Here is a 24,145-nt window from a genome sequence, read left to right as displayed (position 1 = left end):
CCATATATAGGCAGTGGGCCAGATTTGGCCAACAAGCCACAGTTATAGACTCTTATACCATATTAGTAAATACCTCTGCTTTAGCTTTTAAGCTAAGTCAGATTGTTAATGGAAATCATACCAGTGGGGGCTCAGGAATTACAATGTTTGAAGTAGTCAGTTATTCTTTGGAGACCTAATGTATTAGTGTAATTGCAAACTAGGAGAGTGTACCAGAAAGGATGTATACACACACACACACACACACACACACACTCACTTAGAGCTAAAAGACATCTTTATTTTACAGATGAGGAGACTGAAACCCAGAAAAGTTAAATGACTAGGGCCAAAGTCTCATACAAAGTGAGTGTCAGAGCTGAGATTTGAACCATAGGTCTCTGATTCCAAAGTCAGGATTCTTTCCATTGTGACATTTGGAGTTTTCTTGGCAGAGATACTGGAGTGGTTTGCCATTTCCTACTCCACCTGGTTTTACAGATGAGGAAATTGAGGCAAACAGTGTGAAGTGACTTGCCAGGTTCATATGACTAGTAAGTGTTTGAGGCGAAATTTGAACTCAAGTCTTTCTGACACCAGCTGTTACACTCCATCCACCTGACTGCCCATGTATTGCTACAAAGATCTATTTTTAACAAATATATTGAGATACATTTTGTTTTGATACGGTAGCTGCCACAACCCTTTCCTTCAGCTGTAGAGAAGCAACATCATCCAAATTTGAAATATTCCTGATGAAACATGCAGCCTCCTGTTCTTGCAGTTTACCATTCCATACACAGAACAAGGAAGCTTCTGTCAGCCTCAATCCTCCAGAACCAACTTGGGATGTTGTAATTGATTTCATCAAAGATTTGTTTTTAACAGCATCTTTCAGAGTCACATCTATTTACAAATAGTTCCCTGGGGGTGGTCTTGGGCTCCAGAGTCTTCAGAACGCAGAGAAATCAACAAGATAAGATAGCTTATATAGTCTAACATTACTCTAGGGGCTTTCTTTGGGTTAAACATTGGTGTGTGGGAATGTGCAGAAGATGGTAAATCATCTCAAAGATTCTCTAGGTATTTGTAGAACAAGATAGAGCATATTACCTCAAGGTTCCCCAGCTGCATGGTTTTAATGGATACAACTGGCTTTTGGATGAGTGAACTGCTCCTCCTTCCATTTCTCCTCTCTCTGCTTCTCTCTCTCTCTCTCTCTCTCTCTCTCTCTCTCTCTCTCTCTCTCTCTTTCTCTGTGTTTCTGTCTGTCTCTGTCTGTCTCTCTCTCCATGTAAAACATTACCTGATAATAGTCAGGGCTTACTTCCAGAATCTAAATCTGGTTTTCTTCGCTCACATGATTAATCATTAAGTGTATTCTCTTTTCCTCCTTCTACCTTCTTTGCTCTGTATAAGTTTCTCTGACTTTCTCAGCCCTCTCTGAGCATAGTATAGGAACAATAATATTCCTTTATATTTATAATCACAGTTTGTTTAGCTAATAATAGCTCATACTACCTAGGTTTTACATAGAACCTTAAGATTTGCAAATATCTCATTTGATCCCTCTCCCACAACCTTAGGTACTATTATTGTACCCATTTTACAGATGAAGAGGTTAAATGATTTGCCCAGTGTCACATGGTTTCTATGACCACTTTTGAATTCAAGGCTTTCTGATCCAGTTCCAGTGTTCTATCCCTCTGTGCCTCCTAGTTCCCAATTCCTTCAATGGGCACATAATTTGTTGCTCGCTTATTGCTATAACTCCCCCCCCCAAAGTATTACTATGTATATTTTAGCATATGTGGGAACTTTCTGTCATCTACATTCTTGGGAGTAGAATCCCAGTAGTGGGACCTCTGGGTCAAAGGATAGGAATATTTGTGTAACTTTTATTGAATAACTACATATTAATTTCTAGAATGGTGGGACCAGTTTGAATGACACTAGCAAAACATTAGCATGCCTACTTTCCTAATCTCCTGCCAGTCTTGTATTTCAGTGCCTTTTGCCATCTTTGCCAGCTTGACAGGCTAAGGCAGTACCTCAGAGTTATATTACTTTGAATTTCTGATATTTGTGTTTTTTAAGTGGTTGCTGGTGGTTTGAGATTATTCAAGAAATGTTTGTTCTCATATGTCCACAGAAATGAGAACAATTATGAATAGCTATGTCTATTAGAGAACGGCTTTTATTTGGATTCATTTTTGTCCATTCTTTACAGGTTTCCGATGTCAGATTTTTATTAGAGATGTTGATGCAAAGATGTCTTTCCCCATAGCCCGTATTCTTTTAAAAATTCTGGATGCATTTTTTTTTGTTTTTTGCAAAAGCTTTTGATTTTTATAGAGTCAAAATTATCTTTTTTTGTCATTTGCTTTTTCTTTTATGTTGATGAAAAATAGGTGATTGAGAAAACAATAATAACTACGAGCCATATGTCTGCTTTCCATTTCTATAAAAACCTACATAAAAATAACCTATACATGTGCTAAGAGCATCCTTGATAAATGGTATGAGAGCAGGAAGACTTCTGAAAAAAACTGATAATTGATCATATGTTTATATTTATACAACTGATTGAAATGCTGAGAGAATACAAGATCTCATTCTACCCTTTGTTTGTTGACTCCAGAAAAGCATTTGCTTTGAAAGAGTAAACGACACTTTTAAGTTTCTGTTTCAAAAAGTTGTGTCTTGAATGTTAAGGGGATGATGTGGTAATTAAGGTTTTTTGTTTAACCCCCCGTATTTACCCCTTACCCTACCCTATTAACTCATTGCCCCAATGGGTTTTCTGGTACAAATGTACCTTCTCTATGCTAGGAAGAAGAATCCAAGGATCTGTAACTCTAATCTTTTTTGCTAGCTCTGAGCCCCCAGCCAGAGATAACATTGATGACAAAACACTTCAGGATTAGTTCTATCTCCATTCCATTTTGGTATATATTTTCCCCGTTTCCTTCTCTCAACTCTAGTCTCAAAAATACTCTTAAACCAGCTAATGTTGGTGTTTTGCACTGTTTATAAAGACAAAGCAAACATTTACAACAAAGAAAAGTCAACAAATTTTTCCCATACTCAGAGAAAAAGCTTTTAGGCTCCCATGAAGGAGCTAAAGGGGAGAGAGGAAATATAGGATTATTGTTTGGGGAGGTCTCTAATCCGGAAACTAAGAGAAAAGTTTCAGCAATAGGGCTTCTGTCTTAACACACCTTGTACTTGACCAACCTAAGCAGTCCTGCTCTCAGAGTCCTGGCCCGTTTCTTAATGGTGGTTGCGTCTGCCTGGATTTTCCCTCTCCTGGCTCTGTATATTTTCTAGTCAGGAGGTCAGGAGCTCTGTTTCTCCTCAAAGAAGCTTCTTGGACTCAATGAGCTGAATTTTAAAGGTCATCAACACTATGACCCTATCATTCCCAAAAAGCACCTCATAAAACACTTCCCTCATAAAGAGACTGAGCAGCCAGTTGGTATGGTGGATAGAGTGCCAGTCCTAGAATCAAGAGGATCTGAGTCAAATAGGTGATTGAGAAAACAATAATAACTCCTAGCCATATGTCTACTTTCCATCTCTATGAAAACCTACATTAAAAAAATAATCTGACCTCAGACACTTCCTATCTGTGTGATCCTGGGCAAACCACTTATCCCTGTTGCCTCAGTTTCCTCATCCATCAAATGAACTAGAGAAGGAAATGGCAAACCACTGCACTATCTCTGCCAAGAAAACCCCAAATGGGATCACAAAGAATGACTCAACCACAACATAAAGAAACAATCTTGTATGGATTTATTTTTGCAGTTAGCTTAATACCTGAAGATCTGGTCCCTTTTTTGTGATTAGATCTGGGAAAAAGCAACTACCTACATACTCCTGTTAAAAATCACACAAAATTCCTTGAATTACGTGTAAGGAAGTTAGCCTAATCTAAAGAAAAAAAGTTAAGAGGCAGATATTTCACTGCATAAAAATGCAGCCATGTCTTATCTCTTTATTAGGTGCCAACAAGTCCTGTGATTGACACAGGAAAGGAGTCATGACTGGCCAGGTCCTTAGGGAGCCCTAAAAAGAGTTGGTGGAGTGTGGGAGAATCCCGATGTGCAGAAGAAGGGGAAAGGGAAAGGGAACAAGCATTTATTTAGCTTCATAAAATGAAGATCATAATGGCGTCTAACTCACAAGGTTATCATGAGAATCCAATGAGATTTGTAATGCACTTACCACAGAGTTTAAGTGACTTGCCCAGGGTCACACGATTAAGTAGTGTCTCAGATCGGATTCAAACTTGGGTCTCTGACTTCAGGTCCAGCTCTCTATTTTTACCTTAGCTACCTCTGGGAGCTTTGTGTAGTGTGACAACTGCACCTATGCCAGAGGATAAAGTGGGGGTGGCAAAGAGGAGTGGAGATTTTCTTACATTTCCCCCCTCACTGGCCATTCTTGCTCAGTAAAAGACACTACAGTTATTGGTTCATCAATTTGAGAGAGTTCAGGGCCAAGTTGAAAAGCAGGAAGCATGTGTCCAGGAGGGGGCAAGTGCCAAAACTTCAGGGATCCCAAAGAGGCAATTAGATCTAGTAATGAGGCGGTGATGCTGGTCAGCCAGGAGCAGTGCTTAGAGAATAGTGGTCCCAAAAGATCCTGGGGGAAGGAGCAGCTTATGTACATGTGTACACACCCATGCATACGTACACACACACACACACACACACACACACACACACTCACTCACTTTTTACTCTGAAATGAACCTAACCAGGCAATCACTGAAGGGAGGGAGGATGGCTTGGAGTGCAGAGAGATTGACTGTTGTCTGGATCTCCACCAAGCCCCTCCCATTGACTCACTGACTGGTGGTGAGCCCCAAGGCTTCAGATCAAATGCTTTTCTGGAGTCAACAAACAAGCAGCAGAATGAGATCTTGTATTCTCTGAACATTTCAATCAGTTGTATAAGTGTAAATATATGATCAATTATCAATTTTTTTCAGAAGTCTTCCTGCTCTCAGATCATTATCAAGGATACTCTTAGCACATGGATAGATTATTTTTTTAATGTAGGTTTTCATAGAGATGGAAAGTAGACATATGGCTAGGAGTTATTATTGTTTTCTCAATCACCTATTTTTTCATCTACATAAAGAATGAGGGCCATAGCTCGGGTGCTTCTGCATGAGTGGAGAGAAGGGAAAAGAACTGAGATATGTTGGAGAGAAAGGCATGAATCTGATTTATGAGTTGGTAGGATATGTGAGGAGAGGGGGAGGAGAAGGGGAGGATGACATTGAGCTGATGAACCTTGGATCCCTCTGGAGGGATTGTGGTGCCCTTTCCAACAAGAGGGAAGTCCATAAGAGAGGAAAGTTTGGGTAGAAAGATAATGATTCTGCTTTGGATATGTTGCACCAGAGATGCGTATGGGACATCTGGTTTGAAATGTCCAACAGGCAGTTAGTGATGTGGGATTGGCAAGAGAGACTCCAGTTGGATAAATAGATCTGGGATTCATCTGCAGATAGTTGCTAACTGAACCCATGAGAGCTGATGAGATCACCCAGTGAGAGAAGAAGGCTCAGGATGGAGCCTTGGGGTTCACCATCAGTCAGTGGGAGGGATTTGGGTGGAGATCCAGTCAACAGAAAAGGAGATGTCGGTCAGCCAGAAGCAGTGCTTAGAAAATGTGGTCCCAAAAGACCCTGGGGGAGGGGGGGAGAACATCCAGGAGGAGGGGGAAAGTGCCAAAACTGAAGGGATCCCAAAGAGCCCATTAGATCTAGCAAAGAGGCAGTCATCTGTAACTGTGGAGGGAGCAGCTTTAGTTGGCTTCTGTCAGAGGCCTGCCTGCTTGTAGGGTTTTTTAGAAGAGAGTGAAAGGAAGCAAAGAGAACATCGGCTGTAGGACGCTTTCTTCCTCATTTAAATCATTTGGGGGAGGTACTAACAGCTGGAGGTAGAAAGAAAAGCTTTGTGTATAACATTGTTTCTGAGAGAAACTAAGGCAGGGTTGAGGAGGAAGGGTATTCCTGACACAGTGGCCATGTCGTCCCCCATCCCTGTCAGAGAGAGGATTGAACTTTTGGAGAAATAAGGAGAGGAGAGCTGTGTCTGCCCTGGAAGGAGAGGAAATGAGCAGCAGGTATTTATTTGGGGTCAGGTACTGTGATAAGCTTTAGGTATACAAAGAAACACAAAAACCATTCCTGAGGATGTTGACAGTCTAATGGGAGAGACACCATCCGAACTATGTACACACAAGATCCATACACAAAGAGTAGATGGAGGGAAGAGAGGAAGACATTAGCAACTGAAGAGACCAAGAAAAGCCTTCTGAAGAAGGTGGAATTTGAGCCCAGACCCGAAAGGACACCAGACATTCAGGAGAAGACTTCTCAGCTGTGTAACTGGAGGCAAAACCCGTCCTCTCTTGGAGCATCGATTTCTTCCTCTGGAAAAGGGGGTGACTACACTGGAGGATCTCTTTATCTCCTTCCAGCTCCAAGAGTCCATGTTTACTTTCTCAGGTGCCTTTCTTGGTCTGATAGTCTACAAAGTTGTGTTAAAAATTGGCATGCCTAACTAGGAGAGCTTAGCTCTGGGGCAAGGGGCTGGGGGTGGGGTGGGGAGGGAATAGAATGGATAGAGGACGACCTTTGTTCCTCCTGAAAGTTACCCCTGTCACTTTTAGGGGATGTCTTCCTGGCATGGGGTCCTCTGCCTCCCCCTCTCCCTGCATCTTGAGTGTCCTGAGGCTCTTTCCTTATTCCCTCCACTTCCAGACTTCTCACTGATCTCCAAGTGTCAGTGACTGGTAGTTCCAAAGAGTAAGCTCCTAGGGAAACATACATGTTACGGGAATATAAGCTTTCAAGGAGTATTTCAGACCTAGGACGGAAGTGGGGAAAGATGAAGGGTTTTCCACACTTAAAGCAATCTGTATCTGCTTTGAATTCTTAAATGGAAGCATCTGTCCAGTTTTATACTCTCAGATGCTGGGATGTACCAGAGCCAGCTTGAATTCACTAATGAAAGCCAGTTGTTAAATTTTCAGGGAAATGATTATACCTCGACAATCAGGCCATAACTTACTGTCTTGTAGATTGTCTAGATTTCAGATTTTGATGGTTAATATGTCAATAATACAGGGCAGCTAGGTGATGCAGTAGATATAGTGCCAGGCCTGGAGTCAGGAAGACCTGAGTTCAAATCTGGCCCCAGACACTTACTAGCTGTGTGACAAGTCACTTAGTTTTCTTTGCCTCAGTTTCCTTAACTGTAAAATGACGAGAAGGAAATGACAAACCTCTCTAGCATCTTTGCCAAGAAAACCCAAAATGGGGTCATGAAGAGTTGGACACCACAGAACAGCAACACATGTTAATAATGCAGCTTTTAATATAAAAGTATACTGCGTGTACATTTTCTCAGGGAGCTGGTTATTAAGCATTTTCCAGCATACCCTTGATTATAGGTGTTACCCATATTCTTAGATGCTTCCCTATTCTGGCCACCATTGTCCTACTCTGTTAGAATGTAAGCTCCTTTCAGGAAGGGACCATCTCTTTTGCATGTATATGTGACCCCAGCACTTAGCCCAGCAGAATTTGACCAATAGTAAGTCTTTAATGTTGCTTGCTTGCCTGTTGCACATTGTAAGCTCCCAGACAGCAGGGTTTTCTCTCCCTGGAGGGCTTTGAGCTGGGCCCTGGGACCATTCACAGAGGATGCTGTAGAGGAGATCGCTGGGAGCTCCAGGATAGGATGGGCCGGGCTCTGAGGTCCCCCTCAGCTCGGATATTATGGGATTCTATAATAGGGGTCATTGTATAGACCTCAGCCTAGTTCATGGCTCAGAATATAATATTATTGGATTACAGGCATTATCCTGGTAAGCTGTAGACAAGTCATCCCTGTAACTGCAAACATTTTCATGAGGAGTTGTAATAGTGATAGACTAAAGTTTGTGAAGTACTTTAAGTAAATTTTTAAATTTGATCCTCAGAGGAGCCCAGTGAGGTATGTGCTATTACTGTCTCCTTTTTGCAGATGAGGAAACTGAGGCTGAGAGCAGTCAAGTCCCTTGGCCAGGGTCAGCCAGGGAAGTCCTCCTGCCTCCAGGTTACATAGTCTTTTCCCACGTACAATGGTTTAGTGAAGTGGGAAGAATCCTGCAGGTAAAAGATGCCCTTCTCTGGGTTCAAATTTCAGCTCCAGCTCTTTGTACGGCTGGTGAATTGTGCAAAGTGCTTCCCTCTTTTTGGATTTCAGTTTCTTCTTCTGTAAAATGGGGCGTTGGGATTGAAAGTCTTTAGAACTCTTATTAAAGCAGTGACCAACCATGACTCGAGAGGACTGCTAGTTAGTCATGTGCTCTTACCTTAGAATAGAGGTGGTGGGCTAGGGATGCATAATGAGACATGCATTTCCAAATATAGGCATTGTATTGATTTGTTTAGAGGAACTAATGTCTCACCCTTCCCTGGCATTTTGCAGTTTGCTAAGAGAATCCTGTGAGCAGGAGGTGTGACTGGTCATTGTGTTGATAAGACTTCTGAAGTTTTTCAAACCAAAAGTTTCATTTTACAGACAAGGAGATTAAGGCTTAGACTTTCTACCCAGGGGGTCCAGGACACCCAATAGGTGAACAGCTTTTGCAGGGTGGGTTGTGCCCTTGGGAAAGGCCAGAATGCAGACATGAAAGGATGCAGAGTCGGGGAAAAGTTCAAAGGGGCAAAGGAGCCAATTAGAAGTGTGGCAGATGCAGAGGAGAGGGCCAAGCAGGGTCCCCACTTTCTGCCAAACTTCTTAAGAGTCTGGGTCTGGTGGAGTCCCCAAAAGGGTCCAGTTCTGCTTCATCTCAGCCTGAGTGCACTAAGACATCACTAAAGCACCAGGGCGGGTCAGGAGAGAAGTCAGAATTGAGAAAAGCAGCCATTAGCTGAGATCAGGTAAGAAAATATTTGGAAAATGTGAACACCTGTGGGTCTGGGTTAAGGGAAATGACTGGCGGAATGACTGAGTCATTTATGGGCGATTTTGAAAACTTCCAGAAGCCTGGAGAGGGGCCAAGAAATTAACCTAGACTCTCCGAGAAAGAGAAAAGATGGATGATGGATTTCCTAGAGCCTTAGAGATGTTCCCTGGGGTGGGTGACTGGGGCAGAGGATGGCTGGCCTTCTTCTCAGCGCAGTTCGTGCCCCTGATTTGGATATGCCTGCTACCTCAAGTGCTGGAGCACCTCGGTTTATGAATTTAATCCTTTCCGAAATTCTGTTTATCATGCGATTTGTTCGTATTGCAAAGTGTATTTTCCCGTAGGAAGTAATATAAAGTCAGATTATCGGTACCACATCCCCCAAAATATTCATATAAAAATAATTATTTAGAATTTTAAGTAAGCTTATTTTGTCCGTAATGCCCCTGAAATACAGTAGTAATGATTAGTACACAATATAAACCGGAAATAAAATAAATTAACCTGCACTCTACCTTTGAGAAGAGTTGTGACTGGCATGAGGGAGATTAGGGAGGAGGAGGAGGAAGAAGGGTTATTGCTTGGAAGGAGAATCTCCTTCCATGAGAACATTGGGGATATCAGCATGGGGAGTGTTTTCACTTATGTTACTTTCACTTAACACTACTGCCTTCAAGTATTTTTCATTTTTTAGAATCACTTCCATGTTTTTTGACTCACTGATTTTTTTTCTATGTGTTTGCTTCGGACTAGGAATCTAACGACACTTGTTTTTTTCAGAATGTCACAGAAATGTGACATTGCATTATGATTAAAAATATCCATGACTCTCATTGCTACAGCCTTATTTGGGTGATGTTTTTCAACAAAATTTTGATGTTCATACTGTGAATTTTTGTTCGTCCTGCAAGACGAATTTTGTGAAAACATTTTCCTCATCCAGCAAAGCATACATAAATTAGATTACTTGTAAACTGAGATTCTGTTGTACTAGGTGGAGTGACAACCTAATTTAATTGGTGAAAAGGGTGAGGGCCTGAAGCTCAGACATCTGAGTTCAAATCTAGGCTTTGATTCTTCATAGAATGCTGGAAAAAGCACGTGAGAGGACCTAGGTTCAAATCCTATCTCTAACAATACCTATGTGACCATGGGCTAGTCAATTAATTTCTCTGGCCTCAGTTTCCCTCCTCTATAAAATGAGAATCGAATGTAAAATGCTGTTTGGTTTCCAAAACTCTTCATACCCGGCCCCTTCCTACCTTCCCAGGTCTCTTATTCCTATCTGTGGACTCTATGACAACAACTGCACAGGCCTCCTTGCTGCGTGTCCTGACTCTGGGCAAGTCACTTAATCCTGTTTGCCTCAGTTTCTCCAACATGACGTGGTTGCTGTTATCATCCCTCACATGGGTGAACACAACCCTGCCTTGTGGAGTTGTTGTGAGAATGAAATAATATTTGTAAAAATTTGTAAAGGTGCTTAATAAATGCTTATGCCTTTCCTTCCCCTTCTTTCCAATTCAATTCAATTAGCATTTATAAAAAGGCCGCTAGGTGGCGCTGCAGTGCACAGAGCACCAGATCTGGAGTCAGGAGGACCCGAGTTCAAATTCGATTTTAGTCATTCACTAGTTGTATGACCCTGGGCAAGTCACTTAATCCTGTTTGCTTCAGTTTCTTCATCTGTCAAATGAGCTGGAGAGGGAAATGGACGACCCCTCCAGTATCTCTGCCAAGGAAACCCCAAATGGGGTCATGGAGAGTCAGACGTGACTGAACAACCACAAAGCATTTATGAAGGGTCTTGTGCTCAGCTACAAAAGACAGAGCCTTTGGCCTCAAGGAGCTGGTGCTAATGGTGCTCTTTGTACCAGAGGGATGGTCAATGGCCAAGTCTGAAACAAAGTCTGTATACACAGTCTCCAAGGCACAGAGAGGTGAGGGCGATGCCAGTGTGGACTGGCATCTGTGTCCCACCATTGAGAAGAAGCCTGGCATAGGGTAGTTAGAGGACCAGAGTCCCAAACCTAAGCCTACTGGGCACCCCCCTTGGTGGCTCTGGGCAAGGCCCCTCTCCTCTGGGGGCCTCAGTTTCCTTCTCTGTAAAATGGGGGGATTGGGCTAGGTGACCCCTAAGGTCCCTTCTAATTGTGAATCCACGATCTTACGGGGTCTCCTTGCTGAGGTCACTCTTTGAATCTGTGCTCTAAAGACTGACGTACATGGAAGCTCAGTTGCAGACCTGATTGCTGTTATCTACCCTCCCCTAGAGACCAAGAGGCCATGAAGGCCAAGCAACCTAATCTGTGTGTTTCCTAGAACTCCTGGGCCTGGAGTGGCCTCTGTACCATCTGGGGGCTGCCTGGGCTGGGAGACGTTGCAGATATGAGGTCATGTGGTGGATGATTTATTCTGTTTTTTTATTGCCTTTATTGATTCCACGCCCAGATGAAAATGCCGTATCCAATATCTAAATGTGTTTGCTTTGTTCCTGTGGGGGAGTTGAATTCATTGAGTCAGAGACCAGAGAAATACAGCAAGTTTGCAGAAGAGACCGAGTTCTTTGTAGCCTGGGACTGGGAGCTGACTGATCGGATAAATCCCATCCCTTCGATTCACCCCATTTAAAACCTCTTTCCTTTGGTGGAACTAGCTGGACCCGGTGCTCTGCAGACAGAGGAGGAGAATGTCCTTGAAATTACAGATAGTCATTATCCCTGAGATTTTAGATGGCCATTTAGGCTCTTGTAAAGTGTCTTCCCAGCTGGGTATCTTATTGGATCCCATCTGACATAGGTTGTATATATATTGTTGATTGCACTTTTATGTAGGAGAGAATGACTGGAGAGATCATGCAATTTGTCCAAGGCCATAGGATTTGAAATTTGAAGGGAAGCTCTTTCAGCTGGAACTAAAACATTCTACACCTTACAAAGGATCCGAGCTCGTCATGAATAGCTCATTGGCAAAGACAATGGACTCACTTGGAAGATACAGCCTTCCATGCTACCCCGCCCTCCTCTGCAGTAAAGGGTCTAGGCTCTAGAGGAGCTAAAGAGAAGGGGCTTCTGCCAATCTTAAACTAAGAGTCTTTGTCCTTCCTAAAAGAGCGTAGGCATGTTCCCACTGAAAAGAATGCAGCATCACGCAAAAGCTGCCTGCTAAAGACTGAGCCTGGGGAGTTCAGTGGACCAACCAACACAGGGGGGCTTGAGAAAAGCCCTGTGGCTGAGGGATGTTCCTGTTGCCCAGTGGCCAATTGACTAGCTCATCCCAGTCTGGCAATAGTCCTGCAGTCGTGATGAAAGAGTTCTGCCTCCTCTTGTTTCCTGGGTTTCCCTCAAGACTCACCCTCAAACCCCACATTCTTCAGGGTGCCTTTCCACGTCCCATCCTTCCTAGTGCCTCCCCCTGAGAACAACTTCTATCAACTGTATAGGTTTTTTTTTCATGTTTAGAACATATGCTCCTTGAGAGCAGGCACTGGTTTTTGTTTTGCTTCCCCCCCCCCCCCCAGCTCTTAGTACATTATGTAGCATAGAGTAAGCATTTAATAAATGCTTGATGACTGACTTCCAGGTCCAGTTGAGCTGTGGCTGAGCCCAATGAGCTCAGTAGCTAAGTAACCTACTAGCCCTAAACATGCAAAGGAACCGTTGGTCCAATGCTTTGTGAAAATCCAGCTGTTGGTCAAGGGGGTGACTCATCCATCACTTACATCCTGCAGCAAATGAGTACCTCCAGAGAAAGAAAACATTAAGGAAGGTGTGAGTTGCTTTGGCCACATGTACTCCTTATACTTAAGACTCATTACCATTGTACTATAAGCTTGTGCTGCTCTATGGACTCTGTATGTTTGTAGGAGAGTGCCTGATGTTTTGCGGGGAAATACTTTGTAACTATTTTTTTTTTTTGAGCTATTTGAGTAACATACCTTTGCTAAAGAACTGTCTACTGGCTGATTGTTGAGGGAAAGTACACTAGTAGGGACTTGTAAGCTACCAGTTAGGAGAAAGCCCCCCTAGAACCATGAGAATAGAAGCAACTATCCCCTTCAGGGACTTTACCAACCAGCGCCAGTGCAGGGTGAAGGACTGAGCCCAGAAGGGAACTTTTAGTCTGTGCCAAGCACTATATTAAACACTAGAGATACGGGAAAGGACTTTGGAATTGGCACAGAACACTTGCACATGAATCCTAGCTCTGCTCCCTACTCCTACGTAATTCTGGCCAAATTGCTTTTCCGCTGTGGCCTTTATTTTTTCCTTTATAAAATAAGGGAGTTGGACCCACTGACTCACGAATTCCATTAAACAAACATTTATTAAACACCTACTATATCTTTTGTCCTAGTAATTGCAGAACCTAGCAAAGTGCCTGGAACATAGTAGGTGCTTAATAAATGGTTGGTGATTGAGCAATGGATTGATCTACATTGGTACAGGGAGTTTGCTCACTGGGAGTTCTCCCTGTGCCAATGAAATCACAGTCTGGTCCAAGGTAATGGTCATCCTCAATGAGAAAACCCCATTTTAATGATATTGTAAGGTTTGTAAAATACATATTTTTATGTCTTTTTTTAAAAATTTATTTATTGTACTTTTAACATTCATTTTCACAAAATTTTGGGTTCCAAATTTTCTCCCCATTTGTCCCCTCCCCCCACCCCAAAACACTGAGCATTCTGATTGCCTCAATCTCCAATCTGCCCTCTCTTCTATCATTCCTCCTTTCCCTTGTCCCCATCTTCTCTTTTGTCCTGTAGGGCCAGATAACTTTCTATACCCCATTACCTGTATTTCTTATTTCCTTGTGAAAATACATATTTTATCTAGCACCTGGGCTAGGGATGGGAAAATAAAATAATACAATCCTTGCCCTAAAGGAGCCTCTGTTCTCCTGGGGGTGGAGAGGGACATGTGAATATAGATAAATTAGGAGGGAGAATCCTGGAACGCTTCAGGGAGGATAGAACACGACAGCTGAGCCTTGAAAATAGACAAAAATCCTGAGAGGTGGAGATGAAGAGGGAAGGTATTCCAGGCATGGGGCACAGCCTTCACAAAGGCATACAGGTGAAAGAGAGAATGCCCAGTACAGGGAGCAACTGGTAGTCCACTTTGTGTGGGATATTGGGCAAATAAAGAGAGTCCCATGGAGAGCCTTAGGTTCCAGGCTGAATTGTTCATGTTTCATTTTTGAAGCTATAGGGAGCCACTGAAGGGAGGGAGGGAAGGAGGACTACAGTCAACCCTATGTTTTGGAAGATTCCCCCTCCCCCCCCCTTAAAAAGTCTACGCTCTGGAGAACAACCCTTCTTTCCAGTCTTCAGTTCTCCATGGGGTGCGCTTTCAGCTTTTGCCACAAGAGGTCAACCCACTGAGATTTTTTTTTTAACAGACTGCTCTCCCAGAATCAATCCGTTTCAGTAGGTGTCCAGGTAATCCCTACTAAGAAAGGGTCTAGGCCCACAGACCCCCAAAGGTGGCCATGAAAGAACCCAATGTCTTCATGTCCAATGACCTCTAACTGAAATGGAGAATTTCCTGCAGGTATTTAAAAATCATGTTTCTGAGCAGGGTTCCGTCAGCCTGTCCAAAGGCAAAGATGTAAAGACACAAAGATGGTGGAAAACTCCTTCCTGAGCCTCTTTCTATCAGAGACTTCTTCATTTTGTGAGGTATGGACTGTCATTATACACATTTTACAGATGAGGAAACTGAGGCAGGCAAAGTGACTCACCCAAGGTCACACAGCTGGTGAGTGTCTGAGGTGGGATTCAAACTCAGTTTTTCTTTACTACAAGTCCAGCCCTCTAACCACTGAGCCACCTAGCTGCTTAGGTATAGTCAAAGAAGATGGCAACATGGCCGGTTATTAAAAGGAGTTATGGATGTGTATGTGTGTGTGTGTGCATGCATGCATGCGTGTGTGTGTGTGTATGTATGTGTGAGGTCATACTTGGCCTTTGGAAGTTGGCTTTATGAGATAAGGTGTATACAATACTTTGCAAACCTTACTGTGCCATAAAAATGGGAGCTGCTCTTCTGATAATGATTATCTTGGACCAGACCTGTGACATAGAGAAGTCTTAGTGAGAAAACTCCTACCAGGGTAGATCAGTCTGTGGTTCAATCCATCACTAACCATTTATTAAGGGTCCACTATATTCTAGCTACTGCGTGAGGCTCTGTGGTTACAAAGACAAAAGAGAAACAGAGCCTGCCTTCTGGGTGCTTACAACTAAAATCCCATTTTCCCTGGAAGCTTCCCTACCCCTTCTGAAGTCTAGTGCTTTCCCTCTGTTAATTATTTCCTATTTATCCTGTGTAGAGCTTGCCTTGTCTATATTGGTTTATTGTTGTCTCTCCCACTAGGCTGTAATCTCCTTGAGGGCAGGGCTGTTCTTTGCCTCTTTTTGTACCCCTAGAGCTTAGCATGGTGCCCAGCATGTAGTAGGCACTTAATAAATGTTGACTGATCGATCGATCGATTGACATTCTCCCTAGGAGACATTGGCGCAGTGGAGGCTGAATGAGCTGCTTGGGATCACTCCATAGAGCTGCTCAGAGTTGTCCTTCTTGGTTCCAGTCAGCCACATGGGAGCTTTGGAGCAAGGCCAAATTTGCTCAACAGTTCAACCCTCCTTCAGCGTCCCAAGACACATGCTTTAGTGGCTTTGAGCCCATGGCCTTCCCCTTGGATCCTTGGAGATGTCTTCCTATACTTCTACTTTGCTGTTTTTTTATCAAGCCAACAACCAGCTCAGCCTGGTGCTCGTGGAGTGAGCACTTTGAGAAGAGGAGGAGCCTCTTATTGGCTGAACACCTGGAAGAGCTCTTGATCAGGTGCTTCCTTTCTGCCTCGTTTCAGGTGGTACGATGTGGCTGCGAGGAGGGATGGGCAAAGTTGGGGCCTTCTGCATTCTGGGAGCATGGTGCTCTTGCCCACAAGGCATCTAAGTGCTATTAGGTGAGCTTGAGCCTTGGGGGCTGGTGGGCTGAGGGCTAGAGCTAGAAGAGACTAAGAAATCATTCCAAGCAACCCCTTTACTGTATGTTCACAGAAAGTAAATGACTCGTTCAAGGCCACACAGCTAGCCAGTGTCAACAGCAGGCATCAGAACTCTACTCCTTCTAACTTTAAGGTCAGCACTTGGGCTTGATGTGCTCTATAAATGTGAATCTGTCCATTCAAATAATGATTCAAATCATCATTAAACGCCCATTCCTTTATTCAGGGATCTATCAGAGCCCCTGGGTGAGTTGGTTCATCCATACCCTCTGTAGAGTGATGAGCTACCTCCAGAGTCATCTCTCAGTACAGGGCCTGGAAATCCCCAGGGGAGACACTGGAGAGGCCAAGCCTCACTCCATGAGCACCAGGCCGACCTGGTTGTTGGCTCAGTAAAAAACCAAAGTAGAGGTGTAGGAAGACATCTCCAAGGATCTGAGGGGAAGGCGCTGGACTCAAAGCCACTAAAGCATGTGTCTTGGGCATGCTGAAGGAGGGCTGAACTGTTCATTGGCAGTTTGCTTCCAGGTACCCTTTCCCTGCCATCCCTAGGGTTCTCCTTCCTTTTTCCCTTTCCCCATTAATTCTCCCTGAAGTCCAGTACATAGAACTTAGAGGTCAGAGTACCATAGCATTAGAGTTGGCAGGACCCAGAGACCAAACTCTTCATCAGACAGAAGAGGAAACTGAGGCCCAGGGGAGATTGAGTGACTTGCCTAAGTTCACGGAGGCTATTTTTCAGAGAAGGAAACAAAAGCCCAAAGATGTGGTATTATTTGACTGAAGTCTTCCAAAGTGGGATTATAACTCAGGCCCTCTGACTTTTAATCCAACACTCCTTCCATCCCATTGTGCTAATTGCATGTGGCAGATGATCAATGCAAAAGAAATTTGATTTGAGTCCTGGCTTTGGTACTTATTGCCTAGAAGATGTTGGGCAAGTTGCTGTTCTGGCCTCAGTTTCTTGATCTCTAAAATAGAGGGTTATACTAAGTTCTCTTCTTTCACCATCACCATGACCATCACTACCCTCACCACCATCACCACCATCATCATCACTATCTCATCACCATTATCATCATCATGAAATCACAGGGTCTGGAGCTGGGCAGGACCTTAGAAATCATTCCATCCAACTCCTTGATTTTACAGGTGAGGAATTAGTGAGATCAGAATTTGAAACTAGGTCCCCTGACCTTCAGGACTTTTTCCACTACCCCATGCTGCCCCTTCTATGAGCCTGCTTCAGATCTGGGATAGCCTAATGAATGGGAGATGGCTCCCTTCTTTTTCCCTTACTCATCTCTACCTTACACTCTCATATGTTATTGTTTCTTGTATGTAAGTCTTGCCTTTCCAACTGGAATGTAAGATCCTCTAGGAGGGATAGTTGTTCCTCAGCCTGGCATCTAAGGCTTTCTACCATCTGGTTCCCACCTACCTTTCTGGTCTAATTTCATATTCTTCTTCACACATTTTCCATTCCAATTAAACTGTCCTGTTAGCTGTTCCTCATCCATGATCTTCCATCTTCCACCTCTGTCTTTGGACACAGGGCCTCCTTTGTCTGGAATGCACTCCATTCTCACCTTTACCTTGTAGAATCCTTAATATGGTAAAATGCTTAATAAATGTTCGTTGACTGACTTTCTTAGTAGCAGCCTATACCACCCAATCCCTTTCCTGATCGCTCCCAAGTAGCTCTCTTCCTCTCTTGAAATGACTTTATGTGGACTCGTACTTCTGTGCCAATGCGTTTAATCCTCATCAGGTGAAAGATGGTATTGGAGAAAGAACCTGGAAGCCAGAGGATCCACTTCTGATGCTTACTCTCTCTCTCTCTCTCTCTCTCTCTCTCTCTCTCTCTCTCTCTCTCTCTCTCTCTCTCTCTCTCTCTCTCTCTCTCCTCTGTATTTGTAACTTTGGGCATGTCACTTGACCTTCGTGGGTCTCAGTTTCCTCAGCTGTAAAACCCGATGGCCTCTGAAGGACATTCCAGCTCTGCATCAGAGAAAGTGAGCTGTGTCAGTGTGAACACTCTCATTTTTATCTTTGTAGCCCCAGACCTTAACAGAGTGCCTGCAATGAAATAACAAATGTTTGTAGACTTGACTTGCTGACTTGGTTGAATTGAATTTTTGAATTCCCTCACTGTGCTCATACAGAGCAGCATCTATTTCCTGATGTATTCCTTGGCCTTTCCCATCTGTAAGCACGGGTCTAGGCAGGGGTCAGCTGGCACGTAAATGTGGCCACCCTTCCATCCCTTTGACTAGAATTATCTTGACAATTCTGACTCTGTAGACCTTGGATGGAATTACCCACTCTGCTCTTTCAGTAAGCATGTCTCTGGCACTGGAGAGAGGGAAGAGCCTTTGCAGGATGCACAGTACCATGCCTGGGTAAGGTTCTCCCTTCCGGGACCGTGAATTGTCTCATTGAGTTGCTTGGGAGCTCCCTTGGAAGAGGATGGAAGGGCCTGGTTGTTCGTACTCTAGAACAAGTCAACAGTCAAGTGAACCAGTATGTAATTGAGTACATACAATGCAACGGGCATTGCACTAAACAGCTTGTCCACCCTGTTCCCCTCTGGTCATCTGATCGTCAATCCTTCCATCCCAAGTCCTAATGAAACTCCCAGGTTGCTCCTTTACCTGGACATAGGTGCTGGCTGATATAGGATACTCAATGCCATTGATGATGTAATTGATGTCAGGTAAGATGTAGATGGAGTTACAGCTGACAAGGTACTGCATGTGGAGAGGGTAGAAAGGAGAAGGGGGCAGAAACATTGGACAGGGCTTACCTTCCCTTTCAAGGAGACTCACAGAGTGAGCTCCGTAAACAGCTGTCCTCCCCATTGGAGTCCTGATTGGCCCCTGTGTAGCTCTGGATGTTGGCCATGACTCTGGGTGGGCCAGTCAGCAGAGAGGTTCCTGTGTCCATGATGCCCTGTAAGCCGCCTTCAGAGCTGATAATCTCACTATTCATTGTGCTGCTAGGAAATGGGGAGATGTAGGGGTCTGCCCAAGCCACTTTACCCTCACTCATAAACTGCTCCTCAAAGCATCCGAGCAAGATGTGATTGGAAGCTCAGCATCAGGGTGGCCAAGGGGAGATGAATTTGCAGCCTCTGACTCTATCCTCCAGCCCTTCCCTGAGCTCCTCAGTTTCTCCCTGGTGGATATTCACCATAACTAGCCCAGCCTGGGTCTTCTCTTCTGTTACTTCCTAGCCACGGGTACATATTTATATAATGCAGCATTGTAGGTAGTCCCCCACCTCACTCCCTTTCCACCTCTTGCTCTGGGCACAGTACTCAGGACCACTATTCTTGGAAAGGGACTTGTCAATGGATCGATTTGATATAAAGCTACAAAACTATAAAACATGGGGCCTGAGATGTGCCTGCTCTCTCTGGCCCATTCCCTGCGCTTTCCAGATTCTCCCTCTGCTAGCCCAGAAGGTTCCCTTCTACATTTACCTCAGCTCTTCCTAACTTGGGAATCCTCCATTGCCCTGACTGGTCTTGTCCTGAGCTGAATCGAGTCTTCTAATGCCTCTTCTCCAGCTAACGTTTTAGCTCCTTCATATGCACTATCTAAAGATGTTCTCTGTTCTGCTTTCCTCTTCTCAGGACTTCAGTGTTATTGCAATATCCCCACCCTCTCCCATCTCCCCTAAAATGGTCACTGCCCATCCTAGACTCAGTCAAATCTTCTAGTTTCCTGCTCATTATATTCCTGAGCCCCCCCCTCAAGTCCTGGCATCAAGATCTGGTTTCTGAGGCCCGGAGGGAAGGCTGGAAGATCAGCCTAAGAGGCAGATTAGACCAGCAGTGAATGGTGTTACCTGTCCAGAGTGATCTGCCAGTATCTAGGGTCAGAGAGAGGTACCCAGTGGTACCTTGGTAGTAAGAAGTGTCTACACCCCCAAACATCACCATGCTGTCCCTCTGCTCATCCCTGAAGGGGGAAGGAAGGAAAGGAGGGAGTCACCAGGAGCTCAAGGATGCTCAATAAAGACTTTGTTGTTTTGTGATTGTCCCACCTTAGGACACTGAACTTAGAATGTCAGAGCAGAAAGGACCCTTAGAACAGAGAATATTGGATGTTAGGGCTAAGGCTTTAGAGATTATCCAATCTAATCCTCTCATTTCACAGTTAGATACCTTACAGAAGAGGGGTTACCTGCTGATTAGAAAACACTGAGCCAGCTATGGGGGCATAGTATCTCTTAGGAACCTGGGTTCAGCTAATATGGTAGAGGAGGCCCGATTGGGCAAGGGTGTTCCCAAAGCCATGCAAATGGTAAGGAGTAGAGCTGGAATGCACAGTCAAATCCTCTGATTCCCAATCTTTATTTACACCAGGCCTTTCTTACCATTCTAGTTTAACCCCCTCACTTCCCTTAATGAACTTTAACGTGAGTTATTATTATAACATTATAATACCAATGAAGAAGCTAGGGCAAATGGAGTAGAAATAGAAAACAGAAATCGCAAATAGAATAATGACACTTTGCATGTTACCTCACTTGATTCTCCCAGAAATCCTGGGAGGCAGGTGCTATTATAATCCCCATTTTACAAATGAAGAAACAGAGGTTGAAAGAAAATTAAAACTTTCCCAGGAGGGCACAGCTGGTAAGCAGCTGAGATCTGCCACCTAGCTGTTCCAGATTTTGGGGAGGGGTATTAATATTAGTGGGCAAAAATGACCTATCTCATTCCATCCATCATCTCTTCATTTCAATCTGGAATTAACCTTCTCCCTGAGAAATTCTAATTTTGGGGTCAGACTTGCAAAGAAAAGTAGAATACAATTTATAATAATCAATTCTCTTCTGATCCCCTAGAACTTTTGGTTTCTAAGGGTTTTCTGGAACCCTTAAAAATAGCCCCTCTCCTCAGAGCAGTCCCATTAGCTAAATGCAGACATCAGGCAATAGGTTAATAATTGTGTGTTGGGAGTCTCTCTATTAGACTGGGAGCTCTTTGAAGGTGTCGCCTTGGCTCCTTTATTTTGAGGGCTCCCTTGGTACCTGAGTACTCTGCATATAGTAGGTACTCAATAAATGTTTGTGGAATTTGTTGAATTTCGAAGTGCAGACACAGCTGAGAGGGACCTTGGCTCTGGGCATGGGATAGCTTTGCCTCTTTTGGTCTTGCCATTGCCTCTGGGTACTCTCTGCCTTAGCAGGCAGCTGTGAAGTAGAGGCAAAAACTGCCCTGGGAGCTCATGAATGTTTTTAAAGAGATTTTCAGTCATAGGGAATCTGAACTAGAGGACCTCAAGGATCTCATCCTTAAAATGACAGGGCTAGACTAGATCTCCAAGGTCTTTTCTAGCTTGAAACTTTATGTACCAGGCCCAAAACAACAATGTGAGATTAAGAACTACAGAATTTAGATTTGAATACCAGCTCTGTCATCATGTGGCCTGGGATAAGTCAATTCCCTTCTCTATGACACATCCCCCATTAAGATGGGAGTGGGGCAGATGAAATGATCTCTAAAGGATCCTCTTGGATAATTCTGAGCTGTAAGTAATCTCAGAGGTCATCTAGTCCAATTCCATCCTTATACAAACGAGGAAACTGAGGTCAAGACTTCATGCTGCTGGGAATCTCTTAAAAATGGATTGACATTCTTTCATGATGTTTCCAAGCTCTGGCTAGTATTTGGTAACTTGATGCCCACAAGTGAGATGGCCAAACATGGTGGTAATAGCATGATGGCAATGCATCAGGTAGCTATGTGTGGGAGTTTCCTTAACTAACACAGGTAATGAATCCATTTCAAACATAGCATGGAAGTCTTAGAGAGGTCCCTGAGTCTCAAAGAGGTTAAGCGACTTGTGGCATAGTCAGTAAAGTGTCAGAGTTAGGATTAGAAGCTAGTTCTTGAATCCAAGAACCTCTCCATCCACACTCTCCATTTCATTCATAATGGCGGTTAGTTCACTGATCTGCCAGTGGAGGGCGTTTCCTGCCCTTCCTTACGAGCTCAGGTAGACAACAAAGACATTTTGGGAAAGCAAACCTCAGTCCCACATGTTGTCGAAGACTGGGGTGGCTTCAGAGACAGCAAGGGAGACGTAAGCCATACACAGAATCCCATTGAAAGGGATGCCCTGAGTACAGGGCACTCCCAGGCTCAGTGTTGCTCAGACCAAAGGCTTGGTTAGAATCTAGAATATCTCCAGTCTTGGTCTAAGAGAGAATGAAGTGCTTATAGACTAGATGTGCACAGGAATAGTAGGCAAGAAGCTTTGGTGCACAGAGAAAATGCAGAAACTGATTTGTTATGGGAACAATAACTGATAACTCTGGGTTAGCATTTAAAAATTTTTTTTAGCCCAAAGGGGTGAATTGTTAAAGGCAGAATTTCAAAAATCAAAGACTTTGAGAGAAAGATTTTTAGAACAACAAGCAGAACCATCACTAGGGTAGGGTGATCTGGGCTTTTTCCTGAGTTCCAAAATTCAGAGGTACAAAAATTTAGAGATAACTGCTAGCATTTATTTAGCACTCATTTCATGTGTTCCTCCCAATAATTCTGTGGGCAGATGCTATTGTTATCCTTATTTTACACATTGGAAAACTGAGGGAGATTAACAACTTGCCCAGCACTTAGTAACTCCAAGTCCAGTACTCTTCCTTATTCTGCGTCCTAGCTACCTCAGGACGTACATTGCATGAGGTCTCTGCCTCATTTGGCTGCTCCTAGGAAGCAGTTCACCCCGAAGCTTTCTTGGGTGTCCCAGCATCTCTGTCTCTTCACCCCTAAATGGCTTTATGAGGACATATTTAATGGGGTTTGCTCTGGGATACGAATTTGGACTTCTCGCTCTGAGTCAAAATTGATACTGTTAATAATGAAGCCTTCCCAATATGCCCTTGAGACAGCTAGGAGTGAATAGAGCCACTGGGGGCTGGAGTCGGGAAGACCTGATTTCAAATCCCAGCTCAGATACTTTCTAGCTATGTGACCCTAGGCAAGGCATTATAATAGTGTTATAATAGCATCGACCTCCTGGGAGGATCCTTGGAGGATCAAATGTGATAATATTTGTAAAGCACTTCACATGCTTGGCACATAGTAGGAGCTTAGTAAATGTTAGTTTCCTCACTTCCCTCCTTGCTCCTGTTAAGGCCAGTCTTGCCTTTTAGCTGTGGCTTGTATTGGATTCCATGATCACCTGGAAAGTGTAATAGGCAAGAAACCTAGTCATGCCTCTGGTGCTGTAGTGGATAGTTGTAGTCTGGCTGGTGGGCTGGAAGCTGAAGGACTTCATAGAATCAAACAGATTGAGCTTGGCTACAAACACCAAAAGAGTGATGGTCCATCGCTTAGTGCGCAGGCTCTGTGGAATTCCCACCCATCCTGCGTGAAGCAGTAGGGAAGAGAAAAGGAAATAAATGAGAGGATTCCTGGGAAGGTTTAGTGGCAGAAAGAATCATAGAAAAAGGAGGAATGTCTCATCTTAATGATGAAATGAACATCTGTTCTAAGGTTGAAATTCTGTAAACTTGGAAGTCCTCAGGGACCTCATCTTATGGGCTTATCTTCTCTGAAAAAAGGATGGAGTCAGACCAGATGGCCTCTCAGGCCCTTTCCAGTTTTAAATCTATGATCCTAAGAACCACTCTGAAGGGTCTGATCTCATCTGCAAGGACTATTGTTCCTCTCTCCAGTCTTCAGATGAATGGGGAATGCCCTATCACCCAAGGGATCATCACCATGACCAAAGCTCTTGGGCCCTAGTGGGGCTGAAGGCTAAAGCAGTAGACTGAGGGGACCCAGAGATTGGAGGATCTGGTATCAAAGAGCACGGTGAACTCTTGTGGGGTGTTCCCAATACTGATAATTCCAGAGTATGCAATCTGCCAGGCCAGGAAAGACAGCCAGTTACAGTGGATGCTCACTAGCCCTTTCTTCTTTATGGTACCAGGCAGACCCCACTGTCCTCATTCAAACGTGTCTTGTACCATCCCATCACCTTTGCTCACACCATTCCATCCTTTCCAAATGCCCTCCTAATTTCTCTGTCTGTCCAAATTCTACCCACTTTTCAAGGCCCAGCTTAGGCCTCTCCCCCTCCATGAGTCTTCCTTGTTCCCTCCAACCCACAGAGAACATTCTCTCCTGTGAACTCACAGCAACCAT

At 43.9% G+C, this 24,145-nt stretch overlaps 1 pseudogene; it reads right to left on the bottom strand.

The window, feature by feature from the left end:
- LOC140522517 (pepsin A-like) overlaps positions 1 to 24,145 on the bottom strand; it is a 39,235-nt pseudogene extending 15,090 nt beyond the window's left edge.

Source organism: Notamacropus eugenii, chromosome 2, assembly GCF_028372415.1.
Source record: "Notamacropus eugenii isolate mMacEug1 chromosome 2, mMacEug1.pri_v2, whole genome shotgun sequence".
Lineage (NCBI taxonomy): Eukaryota > Metazoa > Chordata > Mammalia > Diprotodontia > Macropodidae > Notamacropus > Notamacropus eugenii.
The sequence above is the reverse complement of the archived record's forward strand: the minus strand, read 5'-3'. Positions and strand labels throughout refer to the sequence as shown.